We start from the raw sequence: 18,015 nt of genomic DNA on the forward strand, positions 1-18,015 counted from the left end.
AATCTCTTCTTTTCCCACTCCTCCCTCCCTCCCCCCTCCTTTCCCCCTTCCTTCCCTCTTTCCTCCTCCTGTGTCCCAGCCCTTCATTCCTGTGCTTTCTGCTCTCCTGCTGGCCCCCCAGATGACGTTTCATTTGAGAGCTCCCCCACAATCGAATGGAACTTCTTTGCTAAGGGCCTACAGAATGTCAAAACTGAGGCTCCCACCTCAGAGCTACAGCTTTAAACAGCCAATCCACACAAAGAGGCAGCTGGCTGCTTTAATGAAAACCTCCTGAAAGCTTCAAGAACTGCAGTCTTGGGGATGCATTCATAAAGAGCATGGAAAATGCATTTTCAAGTTGCCAGTCCTTATGAGAGACACAATAAACATTTAGCTTCTTAAAAAAAAACAACAGAAATTAATATCTTTAATTATGTAGCAGCACACTGTCACCACAATTTAAAAAATCTCATATTTATATGAATTACTGCCTATACATGTATTTTACAAGTTTCTAAATGTGCATCTGGCTCTATGTCATGTATGGTCTTGAAGAAGGAAAAGTTTTCTGAAAGTGGAAACTCCCATTCTTCATATGCTTGGCAACTCTATGTTTGTCCACACCTCATATACAGATGATTCTTCACTACTGTGTAAACCAGTGAGATATAATGTTCTAAGTTCAGTATTTGAAATGAAATTATTTGAATTCATGGATATTAATCTCTTCCCCCTTTACTCCCAGTTCTGAATCTTGTCATTAAAAATGATCCCCCCTTTGTAGTCCGCAAGTGAATATTTTATAGACAGGCACGGTTTGAAGACTTCTAAAACCACATCACCCAGGCAGTCTAGCTGTTTCAGGGATTACTTTGAGTAATTTATCAAAGGAAGACTGCTAAATTTTGAGTGGTGAATATGAGGCCTTACAGGGGAGAAAGCATAAAGGACACATTCCATCAGTGCGCGAGATAAATTCTATTTGGAGTTAATACAGTTTGTTTATATTGAAATATCAGGAACAGAACAGGAGGTGATTGGTGGCTCCTAGTTCCTTTCCTGAAATTTTGCTTTTAAAGGACTAATGACTTCCTAGCAATGGAGCCTGAGGGTGCCCACCTCCACCCCCTCCACCAGCCCCCCTCCGCCCCTGCCCTTCCCCCCCCCCCCCCCCCCCCCCCCGCCTTAAAGCAGGTGGATAGCTGACTACCAGGAGGGAATGACAACTCTGATAAATTAAAGGGATTTCCCACAAACCTCCTTAGCTCTAAAGCATTTAAAAATAAAGCTCTTGCCGCAGTCCGTTCCCTTTCTTATGCTCTGGAATAATTTGAGAAGCGAAAGGCAAGGGGTGAGAGCACGGACACACACCTGCGCAGAGGCGCAGTGAAAGGGCGTCCTTAGCCATTGCACTGGTGCGGCGTCCAACAGCTAGGGCTGGGTTTCGATCGCTGGGGGAAACAAGACTGCATTTGGTTGAGGCTGGACTTCGGTTTTCTTATTCTGGCTGCACAGATCAGGAACGTAAATCCCTTCTAAATTGTACGAATGCACTTAACAATCGTGTTGTTAGTGTCCGGGGGACCGCATTCAGCGGGGGAGGGATGATGCGCGGGAGCGAAGTTTTTCTTAAGGGCAGTTAATCACAGCGGTATTAGCTGTGGGCCAAGACTTCCTCCTGGCTTTCTGAGTTTTTAGATCTGTCATTCTAGGCACTTTGGGACTTAATAAAGTTAGGGATGACTATTTTTTTAAAGGGAGGTTTTCAGAACGTGGGTCCCGGTGATGTAAAGGGTGGCATTGTCCGGAAAACGACGCAGAAAGCGAAGGTCTAGGCAGGTTAGAGCATTGAGAACAGTTCACTCCTCTTGTCTTTCCTTCGAGTTTTCGATGGTAATCTGGGGCAGCCGGGTCCCAGCATTAAATGCAAAATAGGAAAACAGGACACGGCCGAGTCACAGGCCTGATCATATTAACGCCCTAGGTCAGAGGGAGAGAATAATGAATAGGCGCGGAGCTCGGTTCGTGGAAGGGAACCTAATTAACCTTGGGAGAGTGAAAGAAAGTCAGAGATCATGCCTAGGATCGTGGTTTAGGATGCTTATATTTACGTGAATGTGAATGTGTGCGGATGGGGGGCGGGGCGGGAGGGAGGGAGTAGTCTGCTTTGTGCATTATACTAATAATTGTTTTCTTAACCCTGAAAGAAAGCTGGAGTTTGTGCTACTCAGGACCATCTAACCACCCACACAATCCCGCGGAGAACTCCGCTGTGGGAGCTCCCGAGCTCTGCCAGGAGGTTCTGTGTCCCGGCCTCGGCCTGCGTGGGGGATCAGCAGGGGTAGGGAGAAGGGGCTGCGCCGGCGTCCCAGCGCCCTGGCCTGACCTCGGGAGGGACTGCTAGGGAACAGAGCAGGATGGGGGTGGGGGCGTTCCCTGCCACTGAGCCACTGAGCTCCTAGGCAGGTCCTGGCTGCGATCCGGTGGAGGAAGACGAGGGCGAGAAGCGGGAGGCCGGGCCATTGTCCAGGGAGGGCGCATTTTTGTCCGGATGCTGCTGGTTGCTATAGCGAGGAGGGAAATCCAAACAGAAGGGCTCAGTTCGCCTTCTTCGGGCCTGGGAGCAGCGTTCTCTCCTCTCAGCCAAAATAAAAGTGCCGCCCGGGGCCTGGCACCCCTTCCCGGGAGAGCTGACCGTGGGCTTGAGGAGAGGCCCGAAGGATCCGGGCACCTAGCAAGGGGAGGGGGTATCCAGCTACGCAGGGAACAGCCAAGCAGGTTACTGCTGGAGCGGACGGAATGCACCAGCCACAACTCATTCTCTCTCTCTCTCTCTCTCTCTCTCTCTCTCTCTCTCTCTCTCTCTCTCCTCACTCCCACCCGAGGTGACGTCTTTTATTTAGGAAAAACCTTACAACCTCAAACTCTTGTGACATTACCAGTGGGTGAAACTCCCTCTTCACCGGGGCTGATGGCAGCTTTTCGGTGTTGGAAGCGCCGTCGGAGGAGAGCGACCCGCGCGCTGCGCGACGCTGTGCGGGAAGGAGCGACAATACCAGCGGCAGAAAGACCTGTTTGTTATAAGTTTAAAAATCACTCAAAGGGAAATTTCACTAGAAATGGGGGGTGGATGAAAATTTCTCACATTTAGAAGAGACTCTTATTTTGCAGTAGTGTGTGTGTGTTTTAATGTCTTGCTATTCAACTTTAGAAACTGTGTGTGGTGGAGAGGTTACAATAAAGGCTCTTTACGGCTTATAATTTCTCCCAACAGTATAGCTCAGAATAGCTAGGGGAAGACAGCAATATTTAGTTAATTGTGAGCTGTTATCTTTAGAAAAATTTGAGTTGGTATTTTAAAAAGGGAGGATATTAGTTTACTCTAGGTCAGGTAAAAAGTTAGGAGGTTATTTGTGGGGACAAGTTATCCACACCAGATGGGGACAAGATAGTAGGGACTTAAAAAAATTAATTCTCTTACTCTCCTGTGACTTTCAAATTCTCTCTCCTCCCTCCCTCTTTTCTCCCTCTTTTTTTCTATTTTCTGTTTGTCTCTTGCCTAGACGCTGCCCAAAAAACTAGAGAGAAAACTTTTATTTGACCAAAGGAAGCCACTTGAAAAACTTAGTCAAAAGCATTTTTCTCCCTCCTCCATTTAAAATATATCCTTTCCTTCCCAGTGACAAGTCCCTTAAAACACACACACACACACACACACACACACACACACACACTTCACACAACTTTGTAAGAAGTTTCTTAATTCATAATAACATTCACATTTTTAAAAATGCTTGAAAGAAATCATGTTAATGAAGAGAACATTTGCAGTAATTTGGTGATAATTATCAGAATCGCCACATATTCGCAGAGGCTTGAACAATACGTGTTCAGAGAAAAGCAAAACACATTATTTTAATAGTCTGATATGCAAACTATGGACCGTTCAATTATGTGGCTTAATAATGCATACATGATGTGATCTTGTTATTGGGATGGGAAGGTCTACGGTGAGTCACTCCTAAGACCAAGTGTGCTTTCACATCCAGTAAAATCCATTGCCATGGATCAGGGGCCCCTGCCAAACTGCATTTAAGAGAATAAAAATTAATGACTGAGAATTTGAGCGTTAAATTAACATTAATTATATGACCTGCATGCTGGAAAGATTAAATTTCTTACGCCCTAATTAGATAACGTCTCCTCATATATCAAGCAATTTCCATTTTCATTTCAGGTTTCAGAAATAAAATGCAAGGTGGGGAGAGGCAGTTAGTTCAGGGTTTTCCTTCTCTGAGGTCAGAGTTGGAATGTCCACCCATCATCTCCTCTGCTTTCCTTGCCTTCCCCATGCAAAGCCTCAGGTTGGAGGTCATATGAGAGAGAAGTAAGCTCTCTCCACTTCTTATTGTCAGCGGTAGTTAGTGAGCAGGGGGCTTGGTGGGCGGACCCCTAGTAGACCTGGAGCATTGGAAGCTGTCCCAAAGAAGGATGGGCCACCAGTCAATGTCTCAGGCCAGGAAAACTAGGGGTTAAGATCCCTGGCAGGGACTCAGAAGAAAGGAAAGTCCAGCCAAAATGCACCCCGGACCCTTTTAGAGTAGACACGTCTAAGCTAGAAGTGTAAGGACACAAGTGATCCTCAGTGTTGTGTTTGGAAAAGAAAAAAAGATTTTCTTAGGTGAGGAACAACCAAAGGCAAGACAAAGCGCACTCATTTCTTTCCGGGGGAGGTTCATAAGAGGTTGTCTGCGATCTCCGCAGCAGGGCCCTGACATTTTGAAATCTCACACCATGCTAGCCACAGGCACCCATGTCAACGAGACAAGTACGGCCTGTCTGACCCTGTCTGGGGCCAACACGTGGCTGGCGTCGGCCACCAAGGTGAAGAGTGAGCCAGGTGCTCGTGTATGTGCCTCTCCCATATTTGAAAACCTGTTGCCAACGGCGGGGGCGGGGGGCAGGGAAAGGGCAGGATTAAGGTAAGCAGTACCCTTACCCCCCAAGGACAGATGGTCTGTGGTGGCGCGTCCCTTCTCTCTATTCCTAAAATACAATTTAGGGGTCCTAGGGCTCCGAAGAGAGCTGCCATGTGCATTTGGTTTGGAAACAATGCACGTGGACTTAAATTCTTGGGATTAGAATTCGGAGTCTCCCCTTGGATATTCCTGGTGGCCCCAGACCTCTCACGTTTCCTCCTCCCCCTTCCTCCTCGCCTCCTCATCCCTAGGGACAGTAAAGACTGCCGGACCGTTCGGACAGCTGCCCGGAGCACCGGGCGGGACGAGCAGGGCAAGATTAAAACCTCAAGGCGGCGGATACTAAGTCACTCAGAATAGAGTTTTCACGTGTCAGTGTTTCCATTCAGCCACTTTCAGGCTTCTGGGGAAAAGGGCAGGCGTGCGTGAGCGCGAGTCTACGCGGTCGTAAATAGTGTGTTACATGGCAGGGTGAGGGGGGAGATGTTAGGAAAGTTAGCAGATGCGGGCGGGAGGGGGTCTCTGCCCGCGGGTTCCCCATCCCCGCGCAGGCTTTGGGCGCCGCAGGGGCTGTCGCGGAAGGGGGCGGCGCTGAGAGGGGCGCCCCTGCGGGCCCCAGCAGGGCAGATGCTTTCCGAGGCTCCAGGCGCCGCGGCTCCCTCCAGCGCTCCTGCCCGCCGGGCCCTCGGGCCGCCCGCCGCACGGCTCCCCCGCGCGCTGACCGACGCACGCTCTCACTTGGCTGCTGCTTAGCGCGCACTCCGGGTCGCGGGTGAAAAGGCAGTCTCAGGGTGGGGGTGGACCTGAAAGTTAGCCCACTCGTTTTCGCGGGCTCGAACACGTCGCCTCGGATCCGTGCGCGGCCTGGGGCCCCGGGATTGCGGGGCGGGGAGGCGGGGCTGGGCTCCGAGGCCGCGGGTGGGGAGAGGCTGGGGGGGGGGGGCGCTCGGGAAAGTCTGGCGGCGTTTAGCTCCCGGCCAGCGCCAGCTCGCGCTCCCCGCCCACCTGCTGCTCACCGAGGGGGTCGGAAGGGAGGGCATCAGGATCCGGGGGTAACGTAGGTGAGGCGGGAGTGAGAACGGATGAAAGATGGTCCTTCCCGCTTCTCCCCCCCCCCCCCCCCCCATACAGAAATTTCTGTCTTTTGGCAGAGAAACTTCTCTCCTGGCTGGTCTACAGAATTAGAACGTCGCAGCTGTTGTGGCGAGAACTTCGCAACCCCCCGCTACTTGGGCAGAGAGGAGCCTCTGTTCGCTCACCACAGCTCCCTCTTCCCATCTCCGCAGCGCTTTCGGTTTGCAATGTGTTTCTCCTTTACGCAGACCCCACCCCCCACCCCCCAGCGTGCCTTTGCTCGAAATGGTTACTCCTTTTAGAAATTGGAAAATCAATACTAGTTTAGCTTCTTCCGTGAGATGATGCACTGTCTAACCTTACTGGGAGGGAAACAGCCGAAGGCACAGCTCCAGCCCCTGGGGAATTTTACATAGAAATTTACAATGAACGATCCTCCTGAGCGCTGCTGAAGTGCGCTTTGGTTAGTAGCATTACTATAAGCCCAAGATACACCTCTTACGTACGTATTCACTGGTCGTGGTTGAGGTTTGGTTAAATGATTGATCAGAAGCTCTCACTGTGGGTGTTTATTCTTCCTGTTTTCTTAAACCACTTCTTGGATGGTTTCCTGTTAGTTTTCAGATGTCATTTGCAGCACAGACAGATTTCATATGCCTAGTGCAGATTGTCTTCAAAGTTCTAGTTTAAAGAGCATTATGTAAGCCTCTCTCTATTTACATAAGAGCTTTAACTCAGACGTCTCAGAAAACCATTTATTACCAACTGAAACCCATCCAGGGGAGCGGCATAACCGACCTGTATCTTTATGACACTCTCAAGAACAGCAGTAGTTCATTCTATTTGAAAAAAGAGAAAAGCAGATGTAACAAAGAATTGGAGTATTTTGCATTTTTATTCAGCTTGGTTTTATATCACTTAAGCATTATTCTTAAGCTCCAGGCAACGCCAGCTTTTATAGGATACACTTTTTCTCTATGTGGTCAGTATTTAGGCGACAGAGCTGGCCCCGTCTCCCTCAAGTTTAATCCTAAAACAAAGATCTTTTAGAAGTAGAATCAATTAAATACAAATTTTACTAAATTCTAAGTCACTAAAAGGATTCATGAATTCATGATCACTGTAAACAAAAACCAAGCCATAATAAAATATATAGAATGAAAAGGCTTATTTTTTTATTAACTATCTGGACCTTCATCACATTCCTTTTCCCGCAGATAATCACTGCCAGTGGTTCTTGCCTCCCTTTCTTTTCCCCTTCTCTTCCTCCCTCCTTTTTTTCCTTCAGTCTACTTACTAAACTTTGGGGAAGGTTTGTATTGTTATACATTGTTACAGTTACTTTTAGGAAGATGGAGCCTGAGATAGGAAACTTAGTAATAAGGGGTTCAAAATTGGGACAATATAGGAAAGGACAATATCTTGTCCCAAATCGCATAGGATGCTAGCTTTGGGGTATTGCTCTGTGTTAACTGCATTAGCTGAAAAAAAAAAAGCCATTTAGACACTGGCACCTTCATATCCACAGAAAAGATCAACAAGGGTCCTAGGGATATGCATAACTATTAGAAGCAAGAAACACTTCAAGAGAGTTGTTAGAGTCTGAGGTTCTTCCTGGTGGCTCTCTTTTGTTCAGACAATCTTCTTTCTTCCTGCAGACCCAGGACAGATGCTCTTCTACAGCCATGTCTCAAATATGGAATTTGCCTTATTAAGAACTTGTCTTGTTAGGGCATTTTCTCATAGGACGCCCCTCCTAAGATGTAATTAAGATGTAATGAGTAGTTTTACCAAGAGGATTTGTGAATTAGACAGGTTGTGTCTCAAGTGTCCCCTATCACCTGCCAGCCTTCTCCTCACTCTTCCCTATCACTCTGGGCACACAGTTGCAAGTCTGCCTTTTGTGACAGTTTAACACATTTAGACTCCTTTCTCTGAGGGACCCCTCACTATTGCCTTCCCTATCATCATTAATCTGATAAGGTAATCAATACTTAGGTGTTAAAAACTGATAAATGTGGGGCGCCTGGGTGGCTCAGTTGGTCGAGCACCTGACTTTGGCTCAGGTCATGATCTCAGGGTTCAAGTCAAGATCTCGAGGTATGTGAGTTCAAGTCCCACACCTGAATCACTACTGTCAGTGCAGAACCCACTTCAGATCCTCTGTCCCTTTCCCTCCCCCGCTTGTGCATGCTCTCTCTCTCAAAAATAAATAAACATTTTTTAAAAAGCTGATAAATTCAAAGAGACATTTACTTTTTCCAAGCAGTTGGAGGGTCCATGTTATAGGCTCACAACAATGAATCTCAGTAGTGGAACTGGAATTTAAGACTGTGGTTGGCAGATGGGGAAGATATTTTAGGCAAGAGGAATTCACAGCATTCCTAAAATAAAGCCACATGGCCGTGAGTCATGTTCTTTGTCCTCTCTTTAAAGACCAGCTCTACCTCTGTGATGTACCCAGATATAATATTTCTACTGAAAGAACAGTGCCATTGTAGAATTCTTTAATAGTAATTGAGCAGTTTTGGAAACATTTTAATGGGATTGAGGTTGTATTGAAGAATTTGCTTCTAGTAACAGGTTCCATGAAACTGAAACCACTCTCTGGGGAGAATGACCCATGATTGGCCAATAAAAAGTATTTGTCCCCATAGTGATTGGTTCAGGAAGTGCACATGACCTGAGCAGACCAATCAGAGCCAATGAGCATTATCCTATAACTTTGGCCAGAGTGATGATAAAGGAGAGAAAAAAAAAATAATGTTCAGATGCCTTATACACTAAAATAAAAGCCTTGATTTTCTAGGTTCTTTGTTGTGGAGATAATGTGCTAGATAGAAACCAATTCAGAGAAAAGCAAAAGACAGAGTAACATAACATGGTGTAATTGAGCCCTTGGATTCAGCTGTGTGTGATTTTTGTTTGGTTTTGTTTTGTTACATAAGCCAAGAAATTAGCCCTTACCTCCCCCCAAGTTAGTTTGATTTTTGGTCACTCGCAATTCAAAAAAAAATTTTTTTTTTTTGAGAGAGAGAGAGAGAAAAAGAGAGAATCCCAAGCAGGCTCCATTCTCAGTTCCCGCTGTGGAATTCATGACATGAGATCATGACCTGAGGCAAAATCAAGAGTTGGTGGCTCAACTGACTGAGCGGCCCAAGTGCCACTGTCATTTGCAATTTAAACTCATGATTCTCATGCTCTTAAGGGCAAAAGGTTGAGTTAATCATAAATCTCAATAAATGGCATGTTATAATCATTGATTCATGCAAAGTCCTTTTCATAGATACCTTCTTTCCTTCCTTTTACCCTCCTTCCCTCCTTCCCTTCATTCTCCTTTATGTCTATATCTCACTTTGGTTCCTATCTCTGTCATAAGCCGCCATTCTAATATGTTGCATGTATTCTTGAAAATGCATACTTGGGGCGCCTGGGTGGCTCAGTCGGTTAAGCGTCCGACTTCAGCTCAGGTCACAATCTCGCGGTCTGTGATGAGTTCCAGCCCGCGTGGGGCTCTGGGCTGATGGCTCAGAGCCTGGAGCCTGCTTCCGATTCTGTGTCTCCCTCTCTCTCTGACCCTCCCCCGTTCATGCTCTGTCTCTCTCTGTCTCAAAAATAAATAAACGTTAAAAAAAAAATTAAAAAAAAAAAAAAGAAAATACATACTGATTTTCTGAAGGAATTATTTTTAATTTATGTAAATGACATATTAATGATCATGTTCTGTTTCCTGCTCTTTAACTCAGTACCCTGTATTTAATATTTATTTATTTATTTATTTATTTAACATTTATTCATTTTCGAGAGTGAGAGAGGCAGAGTGCAAGTGGGGAAGGGGCAGAGAGAGAGGGAGATACAGAATCTGAAGCAGGCTCCAGGCTCTGAGCTGTCAGCACAGAGCCCGACGCGGGGCTTGAACCCACCAACCCTGAGATCATGACCTGAGCTGAAGTTGGACGCTTAACCAACTGAGTCACCCAGGCACCCCAATATTTTTTAATGTTGCTTATGTGTACATTAATTTGTTGCTTCCAACTGCTACACAGTTCTCCTTCATGTGTGTATTAGTCAAGTCCCAGCAGGCAAAGAACAAACCACACTAGGTATCTCAATAGAGAATTTAATAGAAGGAGTTGATTACACAGGTGTTGGAGAGCTGAAAATGAAAAAAGCAAAGACTAATGGAATATGGAGGTAATAATTGCACAAAAAGTGGGGCTGGGAGAACAAAAATAAAAGATTGAGGCTACTAAAGCTTTCAAGTCTGGAGAAGGAACCCCAGGGAACTGGGACTCAGACCTTTGAAGAGGGAGTGCTCCTCAGCTGGTACTAATACATGGAGGTAAAAGGAATAGTCTTGAAGAGTTGGGACTCAAACCTCAGGGGTATTGAGGGCAGAACTAACAAGGCTGCTTTTATAGGAGTGACAAAAAATGTTGGAGGTTGAAATACACTGCTGCTTCCAGGGTGAAGTATCTTTGGGTGACACTGACAGGTGTCAAATACTTGGCCAATTTTATGTTTTGCTTTTATTTTATACACTTATTATTTTAATTTTTCTTTTGCTTTTATACCAATTGGTATATACACATATACCATTCACATATACAACTTCCTGTGAAAATTTTCTTTAACATGTTATGATAATCCTATCAAACATTTAATGGGTATGAACTTACCAAAGTAGATAAGTAAATAACAAGCAAACAAATAAACACACACACACACACACACACACACACACACACACACACACTTTTAAACTATTTTGATGCTGAAGAAAGAATTTTGCAGGATAAATTCAGTAAACGTTTCATCCTCAAAGATGAGAGTCTCTGGCTTTGTCTTGTAGAGTTTAAGAATATTTCAGCCTTATTTAGGCCAGGGGAGCAAGCAAATCTCATCTAATTCACACTGTGGGGGAGAATATAAGAGCAAGCATTTACTAAAATTGGAAGCAGGCATTACTGGCTACTCAAAACAGTTTCTAAGAAATGACCATCCAGTAAATAATGTGTTGTGTACATTAATGTTTGTGAGACTGTCCTCCCTGGATGATGGGCTCAGCTCTTCCTGCAGAGCCCAAAGCAGTCCAGATAAAAGCCAAAAAGGGTGCATTTGCCCATTTGTTTCCTAATTTTCTCTGGGTACTCAGTCAAGGCAAAATTGTCTGTTGTATACTGGCTATTTAGTACATAGTTCTATATTTATGGAATTATCACAGTACATATGAAAGTAGAACTCGTTTTTCTCTTTTTCCATTTGAGATACATGAGCAAATCTAATCTTTTCTTACGCTTTTTATCTACTTAAAAAATCTTTAATTTAATTGACCAAGGAAACTCTTTTTGCCTTATTTCATATTGTCTTTCTCAACCCACCATCGAACTCTTAATACACGCCCAAGGGTATAAAGCCAATAAGACACTGTGTTAGATGAAGACGGAAAACAAATATAATGGCGTTTCTCATACTATGAGCTCACAGACTAGTGGCGGAAGATGGATAGGTCAATATTATAATGTGGTATGTGACATCTTTCACTCATTTACTGACTAGGTTTACTTATTCTATTCAACATTTGCCCCGTACACCAGGTACTGTGCAGTGGTTCTCACTCTTGGTTCACGTTAGGTGAACCCATTTGAGAAATCAAAGAAAGACATGTTGGTCTACCCTCAGGGATAATCATTTAAATGGTTAAGCTTGGGTCCTAGGGTTTTGGAAACTGCCCAGGTGATTCTTATGTGCAGCCAAGATTGAGGACCCCTGTTCCAAAGACATTCTCCTATCCCCTAGGAAACTCATAATTTCATGGCAGAAACAGACAAGTAACCAGACAATTGTAATCCAGTGTGAAGGACCTTATGACAGATGAGTATGGGGAGCTATGGCCCTTCTTCCTCCCATTTTTACAGATGAAGAATTTAAGAGTCTTACATGTTAATAGATTTGTCCAGTATCATGGATCGATAGACCCAGGATATAAATTTAGATCAGTCAAATTTGACTGATCTAAACCATTCCACTAACTCCCAATAGAAGGAAACTATACTTCCCCATAAAAGGAAAAGGTAAGAACCAGGACTATTTATTTTCATTATTTTACAAAGGAATTCATAGTGTTTTTGTATGTTCTTTTTTTTATTAAAATTTTTTTAACATTTATTCATTTTTTTTTTTTTTGAGTGAGAGAGACAGAGCGTGAGTGGGGGAGGGCCAGAGAAAGAGGAAGACACAGAATCCGAAGCAGCCTCCAGGCTCTGAGCTGTCAGCACAGAGTCTGACGCCGGGCTCAAATCACAGACTGCAAGATCATGACCTGAGCTGAAGTCAGACGCTCAACCGACTGAGCTACCCAGGCGCTCCCGTTTTTGTATGTTCTAATATGGATATAGTATTCGTATGAGTTTCAAAAGGTTTGCAAGTGAAAAACTATAGCAGCAGTAAAACAATACTCAGGTGATTCCATGTTCTCAAAATATTTTCTGAACTGGATATCCGTAAAGAAATCCTGCAAAGGCAATATTTTTACATCATGATTTCTATGTGCCTTGGAATATCCACCTAAAACAATTGGACAATGTTTATTTACTTATCATTCTCATGAGAGCATGATAATAACAAATACAATTCTGAAATTCAGGGTGGAGTCCTCTTGGATAATCTGACCCATGATGATTAAATCTTGAAATATACAACATGATGTAATTTGGACATCCCCTACGCCTTCTCAAAAGTGTCATTCTAGTTAGACATTTTTGCTTTCCTAGAGACTTCACAGCATCTTCTATTTTTTTATGCAGGAAACTGTAAAAATCTGAATGCAAAGTTTCTGTTTAAATTATTCTATTTTAGGTTTTTATTTTTTATAGTTTTTCTTTAGGAAAACTTTTGCCTGTGGAAAAACATCTCAGCTCATCATAAAAAGGGTATACGCAGGCAAAAAGCAACATAACTTTTCTACATTTTCTACTGATGTTTTATACATCAGTGAGGTTGTGCGTGACATGTCCAAATTGAAAAGAAAAAAACTGAACCAGCATCTCTGCGATGTCCATCTGGAGGTTTCCTGAGTAAGGAGTATTAGCCAAACTCTAGAAGAAACCCCTAGCCCTTGCCAATACAGCGCTGGAGCTGGAGCCGACAAAAAATGTGAAACAAAGCAGAACTTTACAGTTTTAACTACACTGCAGCAGTGACCCAGTGAGAACAAGTCACTGGGAGATAGTCAGCTTCTGAAGTTTGTTTATTTATTTATTTATTCATTTATTTATTTATTTAGAAAGGTGGGGGGAAGAGAGAGAGAGAGAAACAGAGAGAGAGTGCCAGCAGGGGGAGGAGTAGCGGAGGGGCGGAGAACATCCCAAGCAGGCTCCTCACTGTCAGCACAGAGCCCGATGCAAAGCTTGATCTCATGAACCATGAGATCATGATCTGAGTGGAAGTCAAGAGTTGGACGCTTCGCTGACTGAGCCACCTAGGCTCCCTGAGAATGAACTTCTAAAAGTAAACTTTGAAAAGAAAAAAAGCCCAGTGATGCAAATACTTTATGAGGCAATAAACAGTTAAGTGTCATGAGATATTTGAATATTTTTTTTAATGTTTATTGATTTTTGGGAGACAGAGAGACAGAGTGGGGGAGGGGCAGAGAGAGAGGGAGACACAGAATCTGAAGCAGGCTCCAGGCTCTGAGCCTGTCAGCACAGAGCCCGACGTGGGGTTCGAACCCACGAAGCACGGAGTCATGACCTGGGCCGAAGTCAGACCCTCAACCAACTGAGCCAGGTGCCCCTAGTGTCATGAGATATTTGATAGTTATATTATAATGGTTTTGATTCAGAGATTTCAGAATATCTGAAACAGACATATCACAATTATTCAAATTATGAGTATCTATAGGGGTTCTTTTAAATGTCACATAGCCCTTTCATTTTTATCTATGAAATTGTGTAGAAACTCTATTGAGCTGATTGTATAAAAAGGTCCTACAAAGTTCAAGATAAATTTTCTCCCCTAGATCTCACCTTATAATAATAATAAGCAATGATTACTATTTTTGGTCATTGTGTATGATAAAAACCACTTATTTCCTTTCATGGGTTGACAGATGTAAACCAACTTCTTTCTGGGCCACACTGAGGAAGCAGATGTTTGTATTTATTTGGTGCTTTAAAGAGATTGGGATCTACCTGAAATTTAACATGGATACCTCAGCATGAGATGCCCCACAATAGGCATTTGATTCCCAGGAAGCAATTTATGGCGGTTGGAAAGGGCTATATTCCAGGATGCAAAGTTGTACATGTGATATATAGCTTGCCTTACATACAGATTGTGTGTGTAACTGTGCTGTTGTAATGTTGCTACTGACCACAGTCCCCATATGAGGAAGGATGCAAGTGATGATTCCTAACCCCAAACCTAACTGTCTTAACCCTATTGTCCTACTTACCAAGAAATCTCAAGAAAGCATAGCTCCAGTGTTGTTCGCTCATTGGCTCCTCGATTAGTCAAGAACCAATGTCTTTCTATTTTTTTCCCCTCAGTTATCTCTCCTTTATCCTCCACTAGCTTCCCTGAAGGTTACAAAGTTGTTGCTGCAGGTCTAGACGTCAGATGCAGGTACCACGATGTTGGATAGTAGAAGGATCTTTGATTTCTTTGATTCCAGTGTCTCTTTAGTGAGAGGCAGTTAAATTTTCCTGAGGCCTCCAGTAGTCTATGACCATAGACTGGAACTAAGTGATATGCACATGCCTTCACCAGCTGCTAGCCAAGGAAACAGGATCATCCCAACAGAATTCCTAATCATGGCTTACCCTGAGTCTTATGAGGAGAATGGACACTTAAATTGGAGCCACTTGGTAAAGAAGAAGGTGGAATGACTCTTAGCTGGGCAAAACTAGGTGACTCTCTGGGGAGAATAAAGAGCGTGATAGAGGAGAATGAGAGAAAAAAAATAGTTTAAGGAAATAAAAGCTCAGAGATGATTCTTCATAGGAACAGATCGGTTTACAGCTATTGGAAGCAGGTGGCAACAGGGTAGAAGGATTATAATTTTAGCCACCTTAAGTGGTCCTCTATGCACACTAAGTCAGCAATGTGGGTAAAACAGAACGGGGAATTGGAAGCTTCTGGTATTGGTTACTGAATTAATGTCATTTTTTTTGGTTGATTAAGCCAATTAAGGTGATTTTACAATAAAACTTTGCAGGAAGAGGCTGCAGTTAAGTGACTTGCTCACACTCACATGATAAATTTGACTATTCCCTCCACTTATGCAACCTGGAAACAGATGTGGAAATAGTCTAGGGTGAATGCCCAATTCCCATTCGTTCATTCATTCATTCATTCATCCATCCATTCATTCCCTCACTCATTCATTTCTTTCAAATATTTATTGAGCACCTATGTGCCAAGTACGTTTTAGGTTCTGGAATTAATATTGAAATAAGTATAGAATGTCTGTCATGGAGCTTACATTCTTGAGGGGAGAGAAAAATAATAAATAGATAAAGAACAGATGGTGATAAGCTCTATGGAGAAAAATAAAGCACTACAGACAAGGGTGAGGCAAGTTTGGTATTTTATATGGTGTATTGAGAAAAAACCTTATTAAAAGGGTTTTTGATCTGAGAACTCAAAGAAGGAGTGGCCTTGTGGTTATCTAGGGGAGGAATGTTCCAGACAGAAGGAAAGAAATTACAGAGGTCCTGAAGTAGGAGCTGGCTCGAAGGCCAAAAAGATCAGAGTGGCTGGAGCAGCGAAAGAAGATGGGAAGTAATGGGGGATGAATTTAGAGAAGTAAAAAATACTGCAGGCTGTTGGTTTTCACAGCATGAACCCCAGACCAACAGCCTCAGCATCTCCTGGAAACTTGTTACAAATGCTAATTATTGGGCCCTACCCAGGGTTCCTAAATCTGATGCTCTGGGGAGGTGGGATCTAGCAATTGGCGCTTTAACAAGACCCCAGGTGATTCTTTTTTTTTTTTAAATGGGTTTTAAAAAGTATTTATTATTTATTTATATTTTTTTAGAGAGAGAGAGAGAGAGAGAAAGCATGAATAGGGGAGAGGGGCAGGGGAAGAGGATATCAAGCAGGCTCCACACTCAGCTTGCCAGGGTCAGTGGGCAGGGGGGGGGTGCGACAGATGGAAAGGGGCAGGGAGCTCCATGTGGGGCTCAACCCCACAATCCTGGGATCATGACCTGAGCCGAAATCAAGAGCTGGATGCTCCACTGACTGAGCCACCCAGATACCCAAGACTCCAGGTGATTCTGATTCTGTTGCAGGTAAACTTTTACAAGTAGTGTTAGAGGTTAGTGTAAGAACTTTGGATGTTAATATTTAAACAAAATATCACCTTTTACACAGAAACAGGATCTGATCCCACCTTTAAACATTTACTTTGCTTCCCTTACATTGGTCTGAGCCTGATCAAATGCTGTCTTCATTCAAAATGTTGACATTTTGTTCATCATGAAGTTTTTTGCATTTATTTTCATTGAAAAATATTACATTGAAACATTATTTATGTCAGTTACTGAGTTTTTGGCACCTCCTCAAAATTTGCACCCCAATGAATATGTCTCCCAACTTGTTCCACTGTCTGGATAAAATAAAGACAGAGGATTGGAACAGTCAGTGGTGACTCCAACAATAGATGTCTCAGTGATGCTGGTTGGATAAAATTAAACTGGGCAGGTTCAAGAGGGAATGGGCAGGGAGGAACTGACAGACAGTGAGTTTAGATCATTCTTTCAAGGAGTTTTGCTATCAAAGAGGAGCAGAGAAATGGTTATTAGCCACAGGGCACGTGGGGTCAAATGTGGGTTTTATTTTATATGGAGAATATTGCAGCACAGCTGATGCAGAGAGAATGTTGAGAAATTGGGGGGTTGGTAATACAGAAGATGGAACGTGTGTCATAGAGGAGAACAGAAGCTGGACACCTGTGAATGCAAATGTGTTGATGAGAGGGTCCAAGGCTTGGAGTGAGGGCAGGGATGTAGTTTTGGTTTTCCTAGAAGCAACTCAAACCGCCTGTTAAGAAGACAAATGCAATACGTTCCTGTAACTAACCCTTGTAACTATTGTATATGTAACGTGTGTAACGGAATGGGCAAACATTCTTAACGAGTGCTTCATCACGCATACAGCAGTGTGATCGACGTGGATCATTCTTGTAATGTCCTTTGACAAAGGGCCAGGTTGTATCATGAAGAGAAGTTGCCCGAGTACGTAACCTTTTGATGTTTAATAAGATGTAAGTCTAGAACTTAGACTTTCAGAGGAGCAGGCAGATGAGCATTCTTACATTTACTTTCTGTCCATTGGGTTTTTGGTTGGAACTGGATGTCAAACATTTCAAGGTGATTCTTTCAAGTGTGGTGTACATCAGTTATGCCCACTGTGGAATAAGAACAGAGGGCATCTTTTTGGGAACCAAGTGGTGATATCAACACATTTATTAAGAAAGTTAGGGAGCCTGCTTTTGTGTTCTGGCCCTGACATGAGGCCTCTGAATCTTCACCTGGGGAGTCATGGACAGAACAAGGGCTTTCCCCAGAAAGCGATTGAAACAATGTTTGGTTAAGACTAGGGAGCATGGCAGAGAAAATTTTAATTTTAATTTTTTCTTAACAGAGGGTGTTACCACACATCCATACCCATATAAAAACGATAGGTTGCTACAGTATGCATTTACTAGCCCGGCACCCTGATGGGACTCCCAGGGGGTGTGGAATACACTCCTTAGATGACAGCATGAATTGGACTCTTGTACGGAATTATTTGTCATTGATGTTTTATTTTATTTTTTATTTTTTAAAATGTTTTTGTTTATCTTGAGAGAGAGGGAGTAGGCATGATCAGGGGACAGGCAGAGAGAGAGGAAGACACAGAATCTAAAGCAGGCTCCAGGCTCTGAGCTGTCAGCACAGAGCCTGATGTGGGGCTCAAACTCATGAACCGT

General features: G+C 43.6%; 1 pseudogene; it reads right to left on the bottom strand.

Annotated features, from left to right (window-relative positions):
- Window positions 1–5,346: 5,346 nt before the first annotated feature.
- LOC109263252 (uncharacterized) overlaps window positions 5,347–18,015 on the bottom strand; it is a 34,869-nt pseudogene continuing 22,200 nt past the window's right edge.

This window comes from Panthera pardus, unplaced genomic scaffold, assembly GCF_024362965.1.
Source record: "Panthera pardus isolate Hobbes unplaced genomic scaffold, ASM2436296v1 HiC_scaffold_17, whole genome shotgun sequence".
NCBI lineage: Eukaryota > Metazoa > Chordata > Mammalia > Carnivora > Felidae > Panthera > Panthera pardus.